The following is a 20,737-nucleotide window of genomic DNA, read 5'->3' as shown; positions in this document are numbered from 1 at the left end:
TGCTGCAGTACCCTATGGTTCCTCTCTCCATTTCATTCCCCTACTCTAAGACCGCGGCAATCGTCTCTCCTGATGCATCACACGTTAAAAAGAAGGGTTCCCCACCATCTGGGTGTCTCAGTAGGGGTTTGCTCATCATCACCTGCTTCAGGGAGATAAAGGCATCTTCCGCCTCTCCTATCCACTTGAACTTCTTACACTTCTTAGTCAATTCTATTAAAGGTTTCATCAGTTGAGCCCTATCCTTGATGAATCTCTTGTAATAATTTACCATTCCGAGTAACCTGCGCACTTCCTTCACGCTCGCTGGGGGCTTTAGTTTTCTTTAGTATATAGTTGTACACGTTGGCACTAATAATATTAAGAGTAGGAGACCGGCAGAATTACTTAACAAGTACAGGTCACTGTTGAACAAAAGCCGAGAATTAGGGTTGAATTTGAAAGTGTCTGCAATTCTGCCCAGACACGATAGGAGGGAGTATATGATGAGAGCGTTATCAATCAATTCGGCCCTGGAAAGATTGTGCAAGGCTCAAGGGGTAGAATTTTTTTCAGCCTGGACTGTACTTGTTAACAGGAGAGATTGCTTCTACAGGGATGGGATACACTTAAATAGAAATGGTCCAAGAATATTTGCTGATGCTATCGAGGCAGTGTTAGGTGGGTCGGAAAACTGCTAGCTTGGGGGGAGACAAAGACCAATAGATTGACAGTAGCCACTGGCAGAGGTGAAAGAGATTCTTGCACTGCTTCTATTAGAATGAGCAGAAGCCTGAAAAACAAGATGCATGGTATTTCAGAGACTGCTGGGAGCCATTGCGGTACAAGTAAACACATGGGTTGTGTTAGGGTAGCTAAGAATTGAAACAGGTGCAGGTATACTTGCGTGTACACCAATGCTAGGAGTTTAGTAAATAAATTTGATGAATTTGAGGTATTGCTCAAAACATCGAAGGCAGATATTGTTGGGATATCAGAGACGTGGTGTCACACAGATATAAGGGATGCAGAACTGCAATTTGGGGAGTACAACGTCTACAGAAAGGATAGACAGGATAGGAAGGGGGGAGGGGTTATGCTATTAGTTAAGAAACACATAAAAACCAAGGAAGTGAAGCCAGTCGACATCGCTGGACAGTGCAGTGTTGAGTCAGTTTGGTGTGACATAAGCATTGGGAGATCAAAATTGAGAGTAGGAGTGTGCTATACGCCTAATGACTCTGATGAGTATAATAAGGAACTGTACAGGGAAATAGAGTGGGCCAGTAAATCAGAGAGTCTTATAATGGGAGATTTTAATTTCCCAGATATTGACTGGAATTTGGGGGCTGGTTACTCACACACTAGCAGGGCTTTTGTGGATTTATTGGATGATTGTTTTCTACATCAGCATGTTCGGTAGGCAACTAGAGGGAGTAATACTCTTGATTTGATTATCAGCAGTGATTCTTCATGCATTAAGAATCTGCAGATAAATGAACCACTAGGTGGCAGTGATCACAGTGTGCTGAAGTGGGATTTACTCAAAGAGGTAACTACCATCAGGGGTAAAGGGAAGGGTTATTGCTTCCATAAAGGCGACTACGATGGACTGAGACAGTATTTAAATTCTATACAGTGGGACCAACTGATGATGTTACCAACAGCAAATTCAAAATGGGAAGCATTCAAAGAACTTATCTGGGAAGCTACTAGGCTTTACATACCAAATAAGAAATATTGTTCAAGGTTTAGGCCAAAATGGATGTCAAATGAACTAATGAGGCATATGGCAGAGAAGAAAAATGCATGGGATACTTACAAATTAACACATGACACAGAAGCCTATGATAGATAGAAGTTGATATGCAACCAAGTTACAAAGGAGGTTAGGCAGGCGAAGGCAGATTACGAGAAATCCTTGGCAAGGGATGCAAAGAAAAACAGCAAAGAGTTCTTTACTTATGTAAACTCTAGAAGGAAGGGGATGAATCAGATTGGTCCACTTGATATCGATGGGTCAACTGTTGATGATCCTGCTCAGGTAGCAAACAAACTAAATGAATATTTTGCATCAACATTCACACATGAGGAGTTATTCAGTAAGGGGAATGCCAGAGGTGTATTCAACTCTAGCAGTAAGCTACAGAATCTTGAAATAACTGGGAGTAAAGTGGAGGAGAAACTGTTGAAGATAAACACAAGAAAGGCACCCGGGGTGGATGGGATCTATCCAGTTATATTAAAGGAGGCAGCAAAGGACGTAAGCAAACCCTTAGCCATAATTATGAGAGCTTCCTTGGACTCAGGGGAGGTACACATAGACTGGAAATGTGCAAATGTGACCCCAATTCACAAAGGAGGATCAAAGGCTGACACAAGTAATTATAGACCTGTGAGCTTAACTTCTGTTCCAGGAAAATTAATGGAGGCACTGGTTAAAGAAGCACTGCAGGATCATTTAGACAGGACTTCAGTTATAGCTCAGACACAGCATGGTTTTGTTAAGGGGAAGTCTTGCCTGACGAACTTGATTGGATACTATCATGCAGTCACAAAAGAACTGGATGCAGGGAATAACTTTGATATTATATACTTGGATCTTAGAAAGGCTTTTGATACTGTTGCACATGGAAGACTGCTACAGAAATTGGAGCAGTGTGACATTGGAGGCAAATTGCTGCTATGGATAAAGGGGTGGTTGAGGGGGAGAAGACAGAGAGTGGTAATCAATGGACACTGCTCATCGTGGACTAATGTTATTAGTGGAGTCCCTCAGGGCTCAGTGTTGGGTCCATTATTGTTTTCTGTATTTATAAATGATATTGATGATGGTATATCAAGCTTAATGTCCAAGTTTGCAGACGATACAAAGGTTGACAGGGTTGTCAAGGACACTACTGACACTATGCTGCTGCAACAGGATCTGGAAAGGTTGAGCAGATGGGCTGAGAGTTGGCAAATGAAGTTTAACATTGACAAATGTAAAGTACTACACATGGGAAACAGCAACCCCAGAGCAACGTATCAACTCTGTGGTACTACACTGACAGTGGTAGAGAATGAAAGGGACTTGGGGGTGGTTGTGCAGGCAGATATGAAGTTCTCTGAGCAGTGCAGACGGGCTGCAAGAGTAGCTCATGGAGTATTGTCAATGATATACAGGAACTTTTCCAGCAGGGATAAGGAGGTGATTATTCCATTGTATAAGGCAATGGTCAGGCCACACCTAGAGTACTGTATACAGGTCTGGAGGCCTCATTTCAAGAAGGATGTAGAGCTGCTGGAACGAGTATAGAGAAGGGCAACAAGATTAGTGAATGGAACAAAGGGGTGCTCTTACGAAGAAAGGCTTAAGTTTTGCAAATTACAGTGTCTGGAGACTAGGCACCAGGGAGGTGATCTGATAGAGGTGTACAAAGCCTTGAATGGTTTAAGCATGCTCAATGCTGATGGGATTCTTCCTCTAGCTCAGAAAAATCACCTGAGAGGGCATAAATTCAAATTGAGGAAAGACAGATGTAGGATAGACGTGCGGAAATTTGCCTTTAGCCAGCGGGTGGTTGGTTGGTGGAACAGACTTCCATCCCTTGTGGTGGAGGTTGATAGCCTAATAAGTTTAAGGCTCAGCTGGACAGGTATTTTGAACGAACAGAGGGGTGAAGTGGAAGTGGGTTTTTTTTTGGCTGATGCTGCATAAGCTTGCTTTCTTACATCAAATGCCTCTACTAATGCTAATTGCTGCAAACTAAAGAAAGGAAATTGAAGAATATACTTATCTTTATGTGTATTGAGAGTTTCAATTTTTTAAATTGAGTAGAGATTATTAGTTTTTTTCAGGAGGGAAATTTTCAAGTTAGGCTTGAAATTAGGGTTACTGGGAGCCGGACAAAGGTAGGGTTTCTGGGCAAACCATTTCTTCTTTGCAAAGAATACAACAAGCCCCCGTTATAACACGGTTCGCTTTACGCTGATTCGATATGACGCTGTTCTTATATTTTAAACCGTATCTGACTATAACGCTAGGATCACTATAACTCTCTTTTGCAGATAGCATTTTTGGTATATTTAAAGCGAAAATGCGGAACGGATGTGATCTATTGTTTACTTAGAACTTCCGGTTATCGGATAAATAATTGTACAGATGTAGCCAATGGTATAATTCCCCTGTTTTTGAATTTTAATTTGTAATTTTGTGTACTCTAAAAGGGCAAAAAAAGGGTTCCCATTTAGAAAAAAGGTTAGTACACTTCTGCTAAACAAATAACTTTATAACAATAATAAATATTCTGCGTAAAAAATGGAGGAATGCACAAGTAACATTTATCCAAACAAAAGAGAAAAAGAATCAGTGTTAAGACCTTAACCACAGTGAAAAATATGTGAACATGATAAGACAAAGAGAGATTATGTTTGGTTTCCAATCTCTTTGCACTCAGGAATAATTGTGAAAGGCTTCTTCAATCTGAGTCGACGTTGTGGGGTTGGGGGGGGGGTGATTCCCAGTAGTTCCTTGCAAGGTTTTTCAGCCTTTCACGAAACTCAGATCGATGACACTTCCGTAGCGATAATACAACGTACAAAATAGGATAAGAAGTTGAAGCACGATAAATGGAACAGAAACATGAAATGAGCTTTGGGTAACTTTCTTGTGTAATTAGAGGGTGGGCGCACCTTCAGGTCTTAATGTGAACTCCGTTCTTTGCCCTTTTAGAGTACACAAAATTACAGATCAAAATTCAAAATCTAGAGAATTATACAACTGGATATTACAAGTGGCTCCACCTGTACAATTATTTATCGGACAACCGGAAGCTCCAATTTAAACACTGCATCACACCCGTTCCGCTTTTTCACTTTAAATGAGTGAAGACGCACGGTCATTAAGATTTGATTTTCATCCACAAGTTTATTGGTGTACTGTATTTATCACATTCATTGCACTTTATTTTTAAATGGATTATAGAAGATTTCATATGATTGCAATGTTTTTTTTTTTTTTTTTTTTTTTTATATTTGAAGTAATAATAAATATTTATTTGTTATACCGCATATTACTTTGGGTAGGGTAAAATTAAAAAGAACTTTTTTTGTTTAGGATCTGTATTTCAATCTTGTATTAACAGTAACTGCAAGCGAAATACGAAAAATAAATTTCAAAAGTCCATTTTAATATTATTTATTTCAGTTTCGCAATTCGTATTAAACTACAAGCACCTTTATTCTTTCTACTCAGAATATTTATAAATATCAGAGTTCAAAGTGATTACAGTAATTCCAGGAAGTGTGATATTCAAAAGTAAAATCTTTCAGAGTAAGGGTAGTTTCTACCCTTTGCTATAATGAAACATAAGTCTAATTACAGTATAACCTCACTTGTTAGACAGTAGTTCCCTGGGACACTGTGTAATAGGTGCTGTATCTCTTGGGGTGTTTAATGAATTTTGGTATATTGTTTGTAAAGAAGGAATGGTTTGCCCAGAAACCCTATCTTTTTACGGTTCCCCAATAACCCTAATATTTAGCCTAACTTGAAAATTCCCCCCTGAAAAAAAAAAACTAATAATTTCCATAATTTCTACTCAATTTACAAAATTGAAAAGATCAATATACATAAAGATAAGTTAAGTAAAGATACATAAAGATAATTCTTCGATTTCCTGCAATAATCATTAATTCACACGAAAATAGCGAAAATCTACGGTCACATATTAATTTATGAAATTATGACCTCCTAACACTGCGAAAAATCCTTTTGAAATATTAGGAGTTACAGCATTCATTTGAATTTCGCGTGTCATCTCGGTGCCGCTGGCTAAAACAAATCAAGCTTAAGTCATTAAAGTTACCAATGTGATCCAAGGAGAAAATAAAAATGTAAGCAACTTTCTTGGAAAACAAACAGTTGAGCATCATTACTTGCGAACTATATTTTGCATCGCTCTGTCACAATATTTTGCTTTACTGCTTTTCGTAATTGTTGTATGAAAAGAATTGTTTTTGAAAAACAAAAATATGGTATTTCCTTTTTTCAATATGTATTGTATCTACTAACAAAAAATCATGGAAATTCATCTATTGGAAACCACAGTGGAAATGGAAGGGGGGAAAAAAACTGATCACTATAAGGGGAATTTCATAAAAAAAAAAGTTCGCTTTATTGTAATCGTTTTTATTGAAGTACTGTAAATCAGAACAGCAGTTTCATGAATGTATATTTGTTCTTCTAACGAAATTTCAAAAAATGTTTCTATTCATAGCTGCGTTATAAACTTCGAAAACTGATGTTGAAGGAATTTGGCATGAATCTCACAGTGTGCAAACGAAAAGAAAATTAAAAAATACGCTACGTAATTGTTACTGAATACTTCGATATTTTCCTACCTTTATCCCTTCCTCCATAACCCAAATTTTCAATCTCACTTGTAAATTGCCCCCCTCCGAGAGAAACTAATAATTTGCATAATTTCTACTCAATTTACAAAACTGAAACTCTCAATATACATAAACAGAAGTATATTCTTTGATTTCTTACCTTTAGCGCTCAGCAAAAACTATTAATTCACTCTAAAACAGCAAAAATGTACGATCACATTTCAATTTATTAAATTTTGATGTCGACAAAACAAGATCCAAGCTTTGAAAATAAAACGCGCTACTTCATTAGTTCAAAAATTCGCGCGTCAGCTCGGCGCCTCTGGCTTAAACCAATCAACAGACGCGGAGAGATAATTGACTGGGCAAGCTTAAGTCATTAGCGTTACCAAGTTGATCCAAGAAGAAAATAAAACTGCAAACAACTTTCTTGGAAAACAAACAGTTGAGCATCATTACTTGCGAACACTAATTTGCATGTCTCTCTCACAACAGTTGCTTTACTGCTTTTCGTAACTGTTGTACTAAAGAATTGCAACGAATTGGTTTGGAAAAACTAAAATATCTTCTTTCTTTTCTTCAGTAGGTATTGTATCTACATGTACTAACAAAAAAAAAAATCAAGGAAATTCATCTATTGGAACCCATACTGAAAATGGAAGGGTAAAAAAAAGTTCGCTTTATTGTAATTGTTTTTAGGGGACTAAATCGGAACAGCAGTGTCATGGATGAATATTTGATCTTTTTACGAACTTTCAACAAAATATTTCTATTGATAGCTGCCTTATAAACTTCGAAGACTATGTCGAAGGAACTTCGCCTTCATCTCACCTGGTGTGCAAACGAAAAAAAAAAAAAAAATTCCGCTCGAGTAACAGATTGTGAAAACAATCCGTCACTTCGATATTTCCTTGATATGCATTTGATACCATTAAAAAATATCGAGGGAGATAATCGAATTTTCATTATCACACACACCCGAAAAATTCAACATAAAGTATCATAGGTCTGGATGCCTGAATTCCATTCTGAGCTGAAAATATAATTTCACTTGTCTTGCGCTCTCAGAGTAGCTGGTTACCAAATGAAGGAAAACAGGGTTTATTTTCCTGAAATTTCATTTTCCAAAAGAGACAGAGAAGGAGATAAAAATACCCTTTTGCGTGGGAGGGAAAGCCAGGAGACTGTCATAGCTGTAACTTTCACAACAGATGCTGAAGTTCTAGTAAGTTAGTTTCATGGTAAGATGCCTAAGTTCAGTCTGATTTTTGTCCGGTGCACATTTGATTAAAAAAACCACTTTGCTTTACTGTAATTGCTTTACGAAACAATATTTTGTATTCGAGCTGTCAGTCAGCTTCATCCTTTGAAGCCTAAGTTCTAAATAAGTCCGATTTTTGTCCGGTGCGCATTCCATAAAAAAACCAATTTTTTCTTTTTTGTAACTGTTTTCAGAAACAATATTTTGCAATTATCCCTCTGGAAATATTAGCGACGGAACTGCATTATAAATTTTAAATATCGGTGTATAGCTTGTCCGTTGTAATAGCTTGTAATGCTTTCGCCTTGTACAGATGTTTTTTTGTGGACACTTCCTTCCAGTCAGTAAAATCACATCAGTAGTTGTCCTTTATTGTACCAAAAGTAATTCGTTATGCTGGGGAGGAGTTTTTGCTCCTAATTGATGTTTTTGCTCCTAATTGATGTAGCGCATTCGAATTTTGCTAAAGTCGATTTTCTGAACACATTGAAAATTAGAAGGGCAGTAAAACAGTTGATAATTGGTGCCATTGGTGGGCAGCATTCCAACAAACAAATTTTCTGTTTATACTCTGGGATGACCACATAGTCAGAGGAGATCCCAAGATAGAGAAAGAAACAGGGCCACATTTAGCAGTCACCAACTTGATTGTGTGAAATTGCACATCTAACAAAAACCACAGTAAAACAACAGAAATGATGGAGGGATGAATCTATTTTTCAGCTGGGTTTATCTTTTTATTGCAGCAATTATGAAAAGCTGTAAAGCAAAATGTGACAGAGTGATGCAAAATATTGTTCCCAAGTAATGAATCTCAACTCTTTGTTTTCCGAGAAAGTTGCTTACATTTTTATTTTTTCCCGGCACAGAGATGACGCGCGAAATTCGAAGGAATGCTGTAACTCGTAAAATTATCAAAAGGATTTTGCGCAGTTTTTGGAGGTCATAATTTCATAAATCGATGTGATCGTACCTTTTGCTGTTTTCGCGTGAATTAATACTTATTCCTGCAAATTAAAGAGAGGAAATCGAAGAATATACTTCTGTCTTTATATATTGAGAGTTTCAATTTTGCAAATTGAGTAGAAATTATTTTTTAAATTTAGTCTTAATATTAGGGTTACTAGGGATCCAGAAAAGGTAGGGTTTCTGGACAATATACCAAAATTCATTAAACACCCCAAGATATACAGCACCTATTACACAGTGTACCAGGTAAAGGCTGTCTAACAAGTGATGTTATATGTACTGTGTAATCAGACTTATGTTTCATTATAGCAAAGGGTAGAAACTACCCTTACATTGAAAGATTTTACCGATTAATATAACCATAACGCTTCCAATAATTACTACAATTACTTTGATCTCTGATATATATAACTACTCTGAATAGAATGAATAAAGGTGCTTGTAATTTAATACAAATTGCAAAACTGAAATAAATATTATTAAAATTGGTTTTTGAAATTTATTTTTCCTATTTCCCTTGCAATTAATTTTAATACAAGAATGAAATACAGATCTTAAACAGACAGAGTTCTTTTTAAATTTCACTCTATCCAAAGTAATATACAGTGTAACGAATAAAAATTTATAATTACCTCAGATATTAAAGAAAAAAAAAACCTTCAAATTATATGATATAGTGTATAATCCGTTTAAAAATAAAGTGCAATAGAAGTGACAAATACAGTACACCAATAAACTTATGGGTGCAAATTAAATCTTAATGATCGGGCGTCTTCACTCATTCAAAGTGATAAAGCGGAACGGATGTGAAACAGGGTTTACATTGGAACTTCCGGTTACTGGATAAATAATTGTACAGGTGGAGCCACTTGCAATTGCCAATTGTATAATTCCTTTGTTTTTGAATTTTAATTTGTAATTTTGTGTACTCTAAAAGGGCAAAGAAAGGGTTCACATTTAGAAAAAAGTTAGTAAACTTCTGCTAAACAAATATCTTTATAATCATCTGGGTTAAAAATGGAGGAATGCACAAGTAACATTTATCCAAACAAAAGAGAAAAAGAATCAGAGTTAAGACCTTAATGATCGGGCGTCATAGCAAAGGGTAGAAACTACCCTTACTCTGAAAGATTTTACCCTTGAACATTACGCTTCCTGGAATTACTGCAATCACTTTGATCTCTGATATTTATAACTACTCTGCATAGAAAGAATGAAGGTGCTTGTAATTTAATACAAATTGAGAAATTGAAATAAATAATATTAAAACTAATTTTTGAAATTTATTTTTCATATTTCGCTTGCAGCTACTGTTAATATAAGAATGAAATACAGATCCTAAACAAAAAGAGTTTTTTTTTATTTTACCCTAACCAAAGTAATATGCGGCATAACGAATGAAAAATTTATTGTTACTTCAAATATTGAAGAAAAAAAGCATTCAAATTATATGAAATCTTGTATATAACCCATTTAAAAATAAAGTGCAATAAATGTGATAAAATAAATGCACCAATAAACTTATAGATGCAAATCAAATCTTAATGATCGGGCGTCTTCACTCATTTAAAGTGAAAAAGCAGAACGGATGTGATACATTTTACTTAGGAACTTCCGGTTATCGGATAAATAATTGTACAGGTGGAGCCACTTGTAATAGCTAATTGCATAATTCTCTAGTTTTTGAGTTTTAATCTGTAATTTTGTGTACTCTAAAAGGGCAAAGAATTGAGTTCACATTTAGAAAAAAGTTAGTAAACTTCTGCTAAACAAATAACATTTATAAGAATAATAATTCTGGGTAGAAAATGGAGGAATGCACATCCAGACAAAAGAGAAAAACAACCCGACTTAAGACCTTAACCACAACTACAGTGAAAAACATGTGAACTTGATAAGACGGAGAGAGATTATGTTTGGATTCCAATCTCCTTGTACTCAGGAATAATTGTTAATGAATAGTAAAATTAATGAAACTTCTTTTATCAAAATTTAAGACTTTAAAATAACAATAATAATAAACAAAAACCTGTTATTTTATCGTGTTAAAAGTTAAGTACATATTATGGAATAGCCGTTGTTAGTTTTAATAATTATTATTGTTTTAGTTATTTATTTAATTACTTTAAAATTTATCTTATTATTTTGAATACAGGAATCTTAATCACCAGGCAATCATACTTAAATAAGGTTAATACCCAGTAGTGGCTAGAAAAAGTATGAAAAAAAAAAAAAAACATCTCAAATTCATTACACTATTAGATCACAGATTGAAAAATTCAAATAAAAAAACGCTTGACAAAAAAAAAAAAAAAAAGTGCAAAAATACACTGTCGTATTTCAAATTTTATCTACTGCAATTTCTGAATTCATGAAACTTCTATCAAGCCGCGTTTAACATGAAAATTAAAAGACTATCAGGAATTTTTTAACATTTTCAGAATTTTGCCATTCACAGTTCTTTCACTCTATCATCTATGTACATCTCTAACTCCATTTACTCCTGAAGTTTATTAACATTCTGATATACACCGATGAGCCAAAACATTATGACCGCCTACCTAATATGATGTTGGTCCTCCATGTGCAGCCAAAACAGCTTGTACCTGGTGAGTCATTGACGCTACAAGATTTCTATATGTGTGTTGTGATATCTGGTACCAACACGTAACCAGCAGATCCTTTAACTCCTGTAAGGTCTGTGGTTGAGGCTCTGCAAATCGGGGTTGCTGTTTCAACACAAACCACAGATGTTCGATGGGATTGATGTCTGTGGAATTTGGAGGCCAGTACAATACCTGGAACTCATCCTACAGTTCCGCAAACCAAGTCTCGAACAATCCGGGGTGGTGTGGCATGGCGCATTATGCTGCTGAAAGACGGCACCACCAGAGGAGAATTGCTGACCAGGTATTTGTCAGCAACGGTCTGACAAATACCGGGTCAGCAATGATGTTTAGGTAGGTGGTAGACATCAGAGTGCCCAGCACATGGATGACTGGACCCAGGGTATCCTAGCAGAACATTGCCCAAAGCATGACACCACCACCGGCTTGTTTTTGTCCCACAGTGCATCGAGGCATCATCACTTCCCCAGGTAAATGATGCACACGTACCTGGCCGTCCACATGGTGCAAAAGGAAACGTGATTCATCAGACTAGACGACCTTCCAATCACTCAAGGTCCAGTGTCGATGCTTGTGTGCACATTGTAGGCACTGTCGCCGGTGGATCATGGTCAGCATGGGCACTCCAAGTAGCCACAGGCTACTCTGAGCCCCATTTTCAGCATGACCGTGTTGTTACATATTACTCCCATCACCAGCATTCCAATTACCAGCAAGTTGCACCACAGTCACCCTTCTGTTGTCACATGCCATCAAGGAGAGCCTTTGCTCACCTCGAGCATCAATGAGCCATGGTCTTCCAACACCTCACCGCAGGTTCGTAGGTTTCCTCGAATCACTTTCGGTAGTTACTAACGACGAGTGACAGTGAGCACCCCATCAGCCATGCCATTTTGGATATGCTCTGACCCACTGGTGTGTATACGCTCGGTGATCACTGAATTATGACCACCTACCTAATATCCCATCGGACTACCGATCACATGGATAGCAGCCACTATTTGCCCAGGCTGTTATTGTAGTAGTAGGGTTGGGAGCATTGGTAACTAACACCATATTGCTCTGTGTGTTCTGAAGTCGATTTTCTGTTTGCTGGATAAAAGACCTGAGTTTCCGGAGGAAAAACCATGCTACCTTGCTGGAGATTGACTAAATCAGCCAAGTTGTGAAAAAGAACTATAAAAATTCTTCCCATCATCAACTGGACTTGAACTCAGGTCTTTCCCACCCAGTGTGGGGAGGGCTGTGATCTTACCAACTGTGCTTCCCACGAGGGCTCACACACCTAGGCACCGACTCCACTAGATGTCTGAACACTTCCATAGGTTCTGAAAAGCAAGGCTTTTCTAAGTGCTGGAATAGATGACAGTTGCGTGTCCATACTCACTTCTGTTCTGAAACATCCACAGTGTTTAATTATTCACAATTTTGAGCCAAGTCAAAATGGGTGATGTCTTTGCTGTGTTTCCCAAAACACTCGTTCACAGTGCGAGCCTGATGATACAGCACACTGGATTATCCCATTTTGTGTTTGGGAAAAAATGCAACATGGCAACATGCGTATAGTCTCCTAAGAGCTGTTGGCAGACATCACAGTGAAATGCTGGTCAATATGCACCAGGGGTTCTTGTTAATATGGGCATGTTAAACACCATCACCACTTCCCTGGATAGTCAGCATCATGCACAATGGGTGCACATACTTATAACACAATTTACTTTGTGTGTGGCACAAGCCACAGGCAAAAGCGTTCATTGGCATATGGCACCAGACATTTGGGCTCATCTGACTACAACACTTGTTTCCAGTCCTTCTGATTTTTTGTTTTAGGAGCATACAGAAATAAGGCTTTTGCTTGGCTTTAAAAAGCCAAGCAAAAGCCTTATTTGCAAAAAGATACAGAGCTCTTTAAAAAGAGCTCTGTATCTGTGCAGTGTAAAGAGGCAAGAGGTGAAGTAACCTTCCAGGAGCCGCAAAAACAAAATATACATACATACGTAGCGAATAAGGCTATATTGCTCCATATTGTGTTCTGTGGTCTTTTTTTGTGCTTCGCGAAAAACCTGAGTTTTTGAGAGAGAGAAAAAAATGCTATCCTCGCCTGTGTCCAACTAACTCAGACACAGGCTAAGTTGTGCAAAATGACTATAAAAATTCACCCCATCATTGACAAGACTGAAACGCAGGTCTTTTCCACCGAAGTCCTCCCATGTCCAACCAGAGTGCCGTTGCCACCACAGCATTCATTGTTGATGATGATCAGGAAAGGGTGTCTCTTGGGTTTTCTGCTGTGGAATCCAATATATCTGAGTGTGCAGCACATCACCATTTGGGATATTGCATTCTCCATACTGTATTGCAATGTCAACAGTTGCAGTGACCTGAGGTTGAGCCTGTACAATGTGCTGCACTTTCTGCTCACCACAAACTTGCATAATCCCTTACAGTTCTGTTAGGGGAGGTAGTTTCCTCTATTCAACACCATTCTTTGTACACATCATTAACCACAGTAGCCCATGATCAACTGACACAACGTGCTGTTTCCAATATGGAATTATCAGATGCACATGCTCCCACAATCATGGTATTTTGAAACTCTGTGATAATTTACTACCCACAACTGCTATCATATCACCTTCACTTGCCCGTCCAAATGCAAATTACCACTGCTCTAGCATACGAAGCTGTTTGGCTTTTTATACTGTAAGCTAAGTAGCATAGCCCATTACAGATGAAATTTTGAAGAAGTTGAAATTTTGTCAACATGCCCAACTGATTTAAACACCAGAGAAATGATACTTAAATAATATTCTGAGTATAAGTAAGAAAATTTATATATATATATATATATATATATATATATATATATTTTTTTTTTTTTTTTTTTTTTTGCTAAAGTCCTGTCATTTAAATTCATTACTTAACAAATATAATTTTAAAACTAAAATTGTTATATTATTCAGAAATGACCCTTCTTAGCTTTAAGTTTTCACTATATATTTTACATTTAATTGTAAGGTCTTTCATCACTGAATAAGTAGCCTGGGAAGTCACAAATAAACAGGTAATGTATTTCAGCCTATACACTACCACAAAAAAAAAAAAAGAAAAAAAAAAAGATTAATAGATAATAATAAAAATACAAAATGGGTGTGAATTATGAGGTGAAAATCTCGATGCCTTTAATTGCATACTGCCACACAGAATATACACTGGTGTTCAAAGAAAGTGCATCACCTAGGAATTTCACATTTCTAACCCTTTTTTGCAATGTTATGTTACATTAATGACCAGCATCACAAACAGAAATATAAACAAAAGATATTTTTTAATAGTCAAGGCAAAGCCAAGAAATATTTGACAGGTGCTGCTCTCAAAATAATCCAAAATGAGCATTTGCAACCTTTATACAACAGTTTTAGTAAACACGACAATTATGGCTGAAATGTTCTCAATTTGCTTCAGTTTATCATATTAAATGGAAAACAAAATGAAAAGTTCACCAGGTACAAACTAATATTTATTTGAACTGCCTCTGGCCCTGATGACAGCAGCACAGCGTCGAGACATTGACAAGATCAATTTCTAAAGATAATCAACTGATAGCTCATGGTTCCAAACACCAATTATCGCTTCCTGAAGTTCACAAAGGGCCTTTGGTTTCTTTCTGGTAAATGCAGATTCCACACGATGGCAACAGTTCTTGTTATTTGGTTTTCAGGAGCATTAGCAACTAAGGCCATATTGCTCTATGATATACGGTGGTCATTCCCTGACCTTTCCGCATCCTCCGTATTTGGTGGTGACGGGCTCGAACCCCGGTCTAATCAAGAAGCGTGTGCTACGCACTGCTGCTCCTTCCCACCTGGCTACGGAGGCGCCCCGCCCAACAGTTCTCTATATGAATTAGGTCCGGGCTGTTTCCTGGACAGCTAACAGTTGTAATGGACCGTTCTTCCATTACAGCTGTTAGCTGATAGTTGAATATAGCTGTAACAAATGTAAACACATTACTGTTCGAACCTCTAATGCAGAAATAAAGCTAAAGTAACTACAGAAGTGCCTACTTATACTTTTCACCCAATGACAAGGAGCAGAGTGGTCCTGAAAGATGCAGTTACTAGGCAGGTTGAAATCTCTAATAGTTGGCAGCAATTTTCCTTCCAATATAGCCAGGTATCCATTGGCATCTACGGAACCTTTTATAAACTGCAGGTGACCTACTCCTCGATATGAAATGCATCCCCATATCGTTTGCCTGGTAGGAAATTTCACTATAGACACCATACAGTCTGGATGGTATTCTTTACCACATCTATGGCAAATTGTTTGTCTCCCATCAGAGCCTTGTAGGTTGAATTTCTTCTCATCCAAGAAAATAACTGACTTTCATTGCTTGGGGGCCATTTGACACGCTCCTTACACCAAATTAATCCGGCCCTTGTTATTTTTTGTGAGGGGTGCTTCCGCTTAGGACGACAGGCGACAAGTCCATTTTTGAAGAGGCATCTTCTGACTGTTACTGCACTTGCTATCACTCCTGTATGTTCTTCCCATTCTCTTTTCAGCTCAGACGAAGAAGCTTTATGGTTTTTAAGACATAAGCACTTCAAAACGTGGTCCTGTTTTGGCATAGAAACTCGTTTGTGGCATCCAGTTCCTTTTTTCCTATCAGCAGAACCAGTATTCTTGAGTTTGGAAGGAAATCTACTCACTGTCAAATGATTACAAGACACTCTATAAACAATACGATGGGGACAACATCCTTCCTCACGTAACTCGCCATCCTGACACATTCAAGGAATGACTGCAACTCTTGCAGAGCATGCTTATATAGCTGAAAGTAACAGCTGATGCAATATTATGTCATCACCTACATGTGTCAATCTTATCTGATGTAATCTGTAAGAAATATTGCCATATACTTACATTATTTGAATGACAATTACAATTTCAAGGGGTGATGCACTTTTTCTTTGAACATCAGTGTATCTACAGTACTCTTTTAGCAGATGGGGCAAGAAATAATTAGAAGTTTATTTACTTGCAATTTGTAATGAACAATGGTTCCCAAATATAACCTGCTTTCAAATCTTGTCTTTTGTTCTGAATTATTTTAACAGTAATAATAAATTAAAATTTTGAAAATGAAATATTTTCCTTATAATGCATCTGCATTATTACAGATATCTCCTTTAAAACATGAATATTCCGAGAAATAAATACATCATCTGCCGGCTCTGCATGTAAACAACCTTCTTTATAAGTCAGTTCAACGAAGTGTATGATTTTCTAGTTCAGAGTTAATACACTGCGGGCACATTCTAAGTGGATGCAGTGAGGCATTCCAGTTTCTTGTCTATTTAAGCACAAGTAGACAAACTAATGGTGTTGAAAACATTGTTTAGAAAATCTGGTCATCTTGTCTGTGACAGCACAAGCAGCCAAAAGAATCAAATGGAAAATTTCAGATAATTAGTACTACAGAGGAGGAGGGAAGATAAAAGTGTGATAATTAAGCATTGGTAGAGGTATATGATGCAAGAAAACAAGCCTATATAGCATCAGCCAAAAAAATAAAATTATTCAAGTATCAGAGTAATTTGTAAATGGTCCATAGCTGTTTTTTCATGCAATATTAGATATGGCAGGCCTACCTGATTTGCAACTCCTTTCAAAACAAAGTATCAGTTCCTGGAGAACCTTGCTAACACTCTGGTATGATCTCACATGAAAAATCGTCTGAGCAGTTTTACAAGTGCAAACCATGGGAAGGTTTAAAAACCAAACTGAAATTTGTTCATATTTTCTTAGGCTTCAAAAACAGTATTATAACAATAATAACATATTATTGGAAACAAAATTATGTATCTTTTATGTTTTATTATGCATGTTCAGGGGCCTGTAACTCAAGTTACTTTACTGCAGTCAAAAGTATCTTTACTTTACCTAAGTTACGTTTCAGTATCCTTTACTGTAGTTAAACATATCTTTGACTACAGTAAAGGATACACATGGTTCATCGGTTTGAACATGGTGAACATGCCTTATTCTGCTATAATTTCTAAACTCATATCCTTCATTCTCAGTCAGGTCAATGATGATCAATGTGAGTAGTATTGTAAGGGGCTATGAACTGGCATAACGGCAGACAATACTGCAATGAAATTCAAGATGGCATTGATAGAGTTGGGGGGAAAATTTTAGTTGTTTTTGATCATATTTGTGGTTGCTGGCTAGTGGCAGTTCCTAATAGCTATTGAATCCTCCCTGTGAGATTGTTTAGATGTGTATAAGCTTGCAGTGATTAGTGACGTCAGAGTGTAAAGCTAGAGGTGGTTAATGACATCACTGTCTGTGTGTGTACATCATGATCATAGTTAATTTGGTATTGTGGTTGCCCAGTGAATTGTGCAATTCTTTTATTGAAGTTGTGGTGTGTATAAAGCTACCAGAGGTTAATGACATCAGTATTTACGATATGTTTAATGAAAATTAATAATCATAATTATTAGTCATCATGGCAGGGGCCACCCAGTGAAGTGTGGGATATATTTTTCATTTCTTATGGCTCCATCTCTTAGCACTGGTTGAAACTTCAGGAAAAAAAGTCTGACTTGTGCATAGCTTAACTCCAAAGTGTATATACACCACTGTGTTAAGCATTAAAATGTTCAATGCTTAATTTTAGCTTAGAATTTTTTGCAAGAATAATTAAACATCAAAATAATATTTTTATTTTCAGGTTTTATGCAAATATTTTTATGTTTTATATGAAACTTTCATGTGGATGTATTTCAATAAACATGGTTATCCGTATACCAACACTAAAGTTTATCCAGTTGTTAATTGTATTTCTGAATTTTAACTACCAATGTAGTTAAAATTCAGAAAAATTCTAGTTTTATTGGCGTAATTGCAGTACTGAGCTCTTGTTCTTATATGAATATAAAGTCTGAATTTCTTAAAGGAAATTTCTGTAGAAATTCTCTTTATAAGAAATTCAGACAGAAATTCATAAAAGTTATTAGTTTATTTCTTTCAGTGGTATGATATGCATAAGCCTTATGTAAATTGGTTTTCAAAATGCTGCATTATGTACATCAGCCAGTTTTATCACAATTCCGATTTGTCTTCAATGCTCAAATTACATATGATGAAGATTTAAAAACCTGGAGTTATTCATCATTGAACTCACTGAAATAAATCCAGATCCCTCTGTCTGGGACTATGTAATTCTAATGAAATAGCCACTTTAGGATCCCATTCCCAAACCCTTTAAAACACACCATTACGAACAAATTCAAAAGAGTGCAAAACAAATTGAAATTCAAAAACAAATTTGAATCAAACTACTGTTCTTTTAATGAATTATGGTAGCACTAATAATTAGGAAATTTAAAATTCAACTTTGAAACTGAATATAACAAATCTTCAGGATAATGAAGTATGAAAGATTTATAATAATTTTATGAAAATAAACTACTTTTATTGAATATATGGTTTTTGAAATACACATTTAAATTGCAGACAAACAGATTCTATTCATGTATGCTAAAAAAAAAAGATGCATGCAAATCCAATAATAAAAGAAATCTGAAACAGAAATTACATAGAATATGACAAAATGTTTAGCAAACTGAAACCACTCACTTTGTAGTTTCAAGCAAGCGATCAAAGTATATGGAATCTCTACTTGATCATAAACTTTTTCTGCCTGTTCAAGTATTTTGTGTATATCAACCCATGATAAATGTTTCAGAGAAGGAACTTCTTTTAACTTCTCAACAATGTAATTGCTCAACTCTTTATTGCAAATCTTCAGAACAAGAGACTTGTTTAACCCACATTTCGTTTGATGACTTGACATTTGTGGCAAATAAGAGATCCACTAAATCCCTCCAGTTGTGTCTAACAACAATATACAGGGATGTTATGAAACAGCAACAGCATTTAACATTCACATTGCACCTACAATGAAGAAACATTTCAAATACAGAGGTCAGGGAATATTCTGCAGCTATAACAAGTGCTGATGAAACATCTGGTCGGTATCAGTCAAAATTACTCTTGTGTTCTATTAGAAGAATTGCTACGTTAATGAGATTCCCATGCTTACGTACAGAACAGTCCTCTCACATTGGCATTTATCATTCAAGCCATCAATGGAGTCCAGCAATGGTGATTTTGCACATTAACCTGTAAAAAATAAAATAAAAATTCCTTTCTATATATTGTTTTTAATATTTAATTATTTTATTCAAAACATATTTTAGGAAATACTAAACAAATTCTGTCATTCTTTTATTCTACTAAATGCACAAACATCTTTACCAGTGGAATTATGATGCATTTTTCTCCCTCCTTTCATCATACATCATGGCAGTTTCTGCTTATTACATTTTTGAGTACATTCAATCCATATTTTGCATGTTTCACTTCAATTCTACACAAATTAAATATAATAGCTGATAGTTTCAATCCCAGTTTTGTTCAGAAGTAAACATGACAAAAACAGTATTTCACTGTTAGAATATAATGTGCACAACCAGCACTATTATAGAGCTCTTAACATGACTGCAGCATAATTGTATAAACTTTGCAGTTGATATTTAATCTAATTTATTATATTTTCTTTTAATGGTTTGCTTAAATTGTTTAAGATGTAGTACAAAGAAAATGGAAATGGCACTACTGGACGTCCAAATATTAGCATTAGCATTAGTAGAGGCCTATGATGCAAGAAAGCAAGCTTATACAGCATCGGAAAAAAAAAAACCTCTTCCCATTTCACCCATCCATTCCTTCCAAATGTTTGTCTAGTTCTGCCTTGAATTTATTTAAGCTATCAACTTCCACAACAACAGATGGAAGTTTGCTCCAGAAATCAACTATCCACTGTCTAAAGGAAAACTTCGGCACATCTGTTTAACAACTGTCTTTCCTCAATTTCAATTTATGCCATCTCAGGTTTGTAATCTGAGCAAGAGGAAGAATCCCATCAGCATTGAGCCTGCTCAATCCACTCAAGGCCTTATACACCTTGATCAGATCATCTTGCAGGCGCCTAGTCTCCAGACGCTGCAATTTGCAGAACTTAAAAGCCTTTCTTCATAAGAGCACCCCTTTGTTCACCTTCTCTGTTCTCGTTCTAGCAACTCTACATCCTTCCTAAAATGAGGCTTCCAGACCTGTCAGCAGTACAGGTCTGGAAGCCTCCTTTTAGGAAAGATGTAGAGGTCCTTATCCCTGCTCGCAAAATTCCTGTATATCATTGACAAGACCCCATTACCTACTCTGGCAGCCTGTTTTCACTGATCAGAAAACTTCATATCTGACTGCACAATTATCCCTAGCTCTCTTTCATTCTCCACTACCCTGAGTGTAACACCACCCAGTTGGTACATTTCTCTGGGGTTACTGCTACCCGCATGCAGTACTTTGCATTTGTGAATGTTAAACTTCAGTTACCACTTCTCAGCCCATCTACCCAACTATTCCAGATCCTGTTGCAGCAGCAGCATAC

General features: G+C 36.5%; 1 long non-coding RNA gene across 4 annotated transcripts in view; it reads right to left on the bottom strand.

Annotated features, from left to right (window-relative positions):
* LOC150082381 (uncharacterized) overlaps positions 1 to 20,737 on the bottom strand; it is a 255,841-nt gene that overhangs the window by 88,536 nt on the left and 146,568 nt on the right. For all 4 annotated transcript variants that reach the window (XR_016547322.1, XR_016547320.1, XR_016547323.1 and 1 more), the window contains one exon: positions 18,865 to 19,410. This is a non-coding gene — a long non-coding RNA (uncharacterized LOC150082381). The remainder of the gene's footprint in view (positions 1 to 18,864; positions 19,411 to 20,737) is intronic.

This window comes from Mastigoproctus giganteus, chromosome 8 (genome assembly GCF_048544385.1).
Source record: "Mastigoproctus giganteus isolate SK-2022 chromosome 8, ASM4854438v1, whole genome shotgun sequence".
NCBI lineage: Eukaryota > Metazoa > Arthropoda > Arachnida > Uropygi > Thelyphonidae > Mastigoproctus > Mastigoproctus giganteus.
Note: the sequence above shows the minus strand (reverse complement) of the source record. Positions and strands in the feature narration are given on the sequence as shown.